Source organism: Panicum hallii, chromosome 8 (assembly GCF_002211085.1).
Source record: "Panicum hallii strain FIL2 chromosome 8, PHallii_v3.1, whole genome shotgun sequence".
Classification (NCBI taxonomy): Eukaryota; Viridiplantae; Streptophyta; class Magnoliopsida; order Poales; family Poaceae; genus Panicum; species Panicum hallii.
This window is the reverse complement of record NC_038049.1, coordinates 26,453,587-26,458,196: the sequence shown is the minus strand read 5'-3', so window position 1 is coordinate 26,458,196 and position 4,610 is coordinate 26,453,587. Positions and strand designations below refer to the sequence as shown.

General features: G+C 49.8%; 1 long non-coding RNA gene across 1 annotated transcript; it reads right to left on the bottom strand.

The window, feature by feature from the left end:
* Positions 1-236: 236 nt before the first annotated feature.
* Positions 237-2,982, bottom strand: LOC112902160. Its single transcript, XR_003230498.1, has 2 exons — positions 2,594-2,982; positions 237-583 (listed from the first exon to the last, which is right to left on the bottom strand). It is a non-coding gene; the product is annotated as an uncharacterized LOC112902160 (long non-coding RNA).
* Between the last annotated feature and the right edge of the window lie 1,628 nt (positions 2,983-4,610).

Here is a 4,610-nt window from a genome sequence, read left to right as displayed (position 1 = left end):
TTATATTGACTAGTGATTTGCGCGCGCCCATGCGCGCGTAGAATCATTATGTTTTGCAGTAACTTAAAATCACACAAAAGCGATTGTGCTGATAGTTTGTGTTCTGATGTAGGAGTATTGATCATTTGATCCATGATAGTTTAGTCATTTAGACCATGCATGGTTTATAGATAGAAGTTTGGGAGGGAGTATATCACATAGTAGACAGTAGCATAGTATTCCACAATGCGTATGGATGGGTCCAGCTGAGTTAGATATTACATATTTACATGGGATTTCTAGTGATTTTAATAAGAGGTTATAAGCGTGAAATAACCTGATCTAGAGTCCAAACATGAGCTACCGAAGTATGGCGAACTCGGTGGTGATGGGGTGCCTGCTTTGCAGATAGTTCTTCACCAGCTTTTTTTTTACTCTAACCAGAGTTGTAGTCGCGACTGCTGCCAAGGCTTTAGGGGGCAGAAGATTGTACAAGGTAAATACAAAGTAATAAACAATTCAAAAGGATGTATGTATGGCGTATATCAGGTTACCGCTGAAATTTGAATCTTGATAGGCATTCTTTTGGGTCCTTTGCTCCCTTCTATCGAAGTGCATTGAAATACATACAAAACAAAACAACAAATTAGGTATTAAAAATATCAGTTTTGAGAGATTCCAGAGAAAAAATCTGGCGTAGGGCATAAAAGTTGCATTGAATATCACTAAATTAAGTTGAACTGGATCTTAACTTACTGCATATTGAAATGAATAAACCATGTTGTCAAATCTAAAATACAAATATGTATCATTTATTTTTGCAGGCTCAAGACTGACTAGGAATCCTTATAAAAAAAAGACTGACTAGGAACCCAAGTGTAATGTTCTGCATAGGCAGTAGCTCTGTCATAGCAAATCTGAACTTCTCAAGAAAGCATTCAAACATTCTTCAATGAAAGGGTGATTTTATTTTTTTAGCGATGTGAAACCCTCCCTCAACATCTTTAAGCCTACATATGTAGGTAACATAAATATATCCATAGAAAGCATCATCAATTCACTGTAATTACAAAGAAACATGAGAGTTGGAGAACTGCAGGTCCAAAAATTTGAATGCAAGAGAAAATTTGACACTGTAAGTGGCTAGAAGATTTTGGTTAAAAAATGGAACTGGAAGATGCTCCAGGCATTATAACCAAAATGCATAATCATAAGAATCTAACATGCCAAATCAAGGGACGTTTTGCAGCTCATACTTTTCGCTTCTCATCTCAAATAAGCCTGTATCTATGTGGTGTGTGCATGAACTTGAACAATTTGCTGCTTTACTGCACGGTCGACATCTAGTATAAACTCATATAGCCGGTTATGGCTTGTCATCTCTAAAACCTGATTAAACACCTAGCTAAAAATGGGTGCACTTAGTACCTAAAGGCTGCGCAAGCACAACTGAGCCAAAATAAAAGACTGGGCAACTTCACTGGCAAAACTAGGAGTTACTGCACTTAAAAGAAGAGCTTTGCTCTGAGATAAATACCAAAAACTACATACGAGAAAAGTAGCACTCTATTTTACCAAGCAATGAAGATAGGTGCTAACAGTAGCGCGCAAGCATATTCTAATTGCCAAGCTTCATACACCAAGTAATGATATACACGTTTCCAAACACATCATGAATCTAAATAGGCATGGCAAAGTTAGCACACCAAGACAATTAAACCTTGAGTGTTTGAAGGTGTACCAGCCCATAACACAAGAAGGTCCAAACTGTAAATTACACTTATATATCCTTGTAAGACATTCAATGCAATCACAGAATATTTCTAAAGCAACAGCATTATCATCAAAACCTGAATCAGTAGGTAAAAACAGCATAAGGTATGTATGCCCCAACAACAGCAATATCTCTCTCTGTCCTGAAGTGTTATATATGTAATATGAGCTATGTCATAAAGAATAATGTATGCCTTGTAATGATATATAGCAATCAGTTCACCAGTGTGCCATGTTCATATAAACGGGTAGCATATCACATGAGCAACAACAGGCGGTCAGCCCTAAACTAAGCTACCTGTAAGGAAAACGTGGGTACGAACAATCAGGACCGTAGTGTACAATAGACTCTTTTGCGGTGATTTTTACCTAGGAAAAAATATATGAAAGCACCACAATGCATCTAGTCACCATTTTGTATTCAGCAAATAAAGGAGAAATAATCTCCTCACATCAGTTGGTAAACCTGATTAGTAGCAATAACAACACATCACCTTGACATGCATTGAGGAAATACAGAACAATGAATTAGAAAAGAAAAAAAAAACAGCATCAGTTGGTTAATACCTATTGGTATTGTGGCAAGGCACTCTATTTAGCAGAACGATGTCATTCCTCTGCCTCCAACAAAGCAACAACATAGGTCTAAATCAAGCACGATCAGCTTCCCTTCACCAAATCGAGCAACTACTATGACCGAATCGAACAACAATCTACTAAAATAAAATCCAGGTTTAGATCTATAGGTCCACCAAATAGATGTACGAATACATCAAATCAAACAAGAAGGAAGCGCCAATGAAGGAGGACTTCGTAATGCAGCAAGGTAAGTGGTGCTCACGGAAGGTTGAAGGATGGTGCTCCCTGTTGTAGCTTGCTTGCAGGAGGATGAGGCTCCTCACGCCACGGCACACCAAAGACAAGGCGTCATCGTGGCTTGGCATCTTGCTGGAATACAACCTTGACACAGTTCGCGGTTGCCCTTTGTTGCCGCAACGGGAGAGCGGACTGACGGTGGCTGACCCGGCGCCATCTCAATGGCGAGAGCAAACTTCAATGGAGCAGAGGCAGCCATGGGAGCAGAGCAGAGGGCCCTGGAAGAGGACGACGCCGACGCTGACGCCGGAAGGGGCGGCACATGGCCGGAAAGAATTGTGGAGGGAGGGGCAGCCGGAGCTGGCGGAGGTAAGCGCGCCGGCGGCAGCAATGAGCTGGGCAGGGGCAGTTTTTTTCCCATCGGAACCGATGCAGATATTTTTAACGTACCAATGTTAAGGCTGTCTCCACCGGCCTCCTGTAAAAGGATCTCTTCTCTAAAATAGCGGACACTGTAGCAGCGGTAAAGCTCCACCGGTATCCGCTATACCGTGCGCTAAAATGGAGGAGGGCGTCTGGATCCCGCACAGAGGAAGGGGGCACCGGCGTCCTCCATCCCTATCGCCCCTTCCGCGCGCGCGCGGGAGGAAACTGCCGGCGCGGGAGGCGGAGGGGCGGCGGGGCGCGGAGGAGGGAGGAGGGAGGGCGGCGCGACGCGGGAGGAGGGAGGAGCGGCGCGGGAGGCGGAGGGGCGGCGCGGGAGGCGGAGGGGCGGCGGACGGGCGGCCGGCGGAGGGGCGGCGCGGGAGGCGGAGGGGCGGCGGGGCGCGGAGGAGGGAGGAGGGAGGGCGGCGCGACGCGGGAGGAGGGAGGGGCGGCGCGGGAGGCGGAGGGGCGGCGGACGGGCGGCCGGCGGAGGGGCGGCGCGGGAGGCGGAGGGGCGGCGCGGGAGGCGGACGGACGCGGAGGCGGAGGGTCGCGGCGGACGGGCGGCCGGACGCGCGGCGGGCGCGGCGGATGGGCGGGCGGACGGACGCGGCGGGCGGGAGGAGGGACGCGGCGGGCGGGCGGGAGGAGGCGCGGCGGGCGGGCGGGCGCGGAGGACGAGGAGGAGGGGCGGGCGGCGCGGAGGAGGAGGAGGAGGAGGGGTGGGCGGGCGGGCGGAGGAGGAGGGGGCGGGCGGGCGGGCGGAGGAGGAGGGGGCGGGCGGCGCGGAGGAGGAGGAGGGGGCGGGCGGCGCGGAGGAGGAGGAGGAGGGGTGGACGGGCGGCGCGGAGGAGGAGGGGTGGGCGGGCGGCGCGGAGGCGGAGGAGGAGGGGTGGGCGGGCGGGCGGAGGAGGAGGGGTGGGCGGGCGGCGCGGAGGAGGAGGAGGGGGCGGGCGGCGCGGAGGAGGCAGAGGGGCGGCGCGGAGGAGGAGGAGGAGGGGGCGGGCGGCGCGGAGGAGGAGGGGGGCGGGCGGCGCGGAGGAGGGGGGGCGGGCGGAGGCAGAGGAGGGGGGCGGGCGGTTGGGAAAATAGAAAAAAATTGAGATTGTGGGGTATAGAGAATGCAAATAGAGGATATCGTTGGAGTTAGGTTTGGTATAGGGAATGAAGTTGATATGGAGGATGGAAATAGGGGATGGAATTTGGAGGATATCGCTGGAGATAGTCTAAGCGCCGTAAATCGAAGATCGCACGGTAAATATAAATTTTGCTATCGTGGCCACCGTGGCTGGCCGCCGAGGGCGTCGCGATTCATAGGGTTAAATTTGTCAACAATTATTATCTGTACAAGCCATCAACCCGGCCAGGCATTCGGACTGGTGTTTCCATGAGTTGCTAAACATGAAAATTTGTTAGTATTATCTAATTAACATGAGAGCTTTGACTATAATTAGCAGTGCTATATGGATAGGTTGATAGATACAAGTCCTTATTTTTGGCGTGCTCTCGGGAAATAGGTTTATTTTCAATGCCTTTCATTTTTTCCTTAAGTTGCTTAAATATTTTTCCACTGCTAGAAAAATGAGCGAGCTTTCTTTCGTCCATTCAGTTCGGAC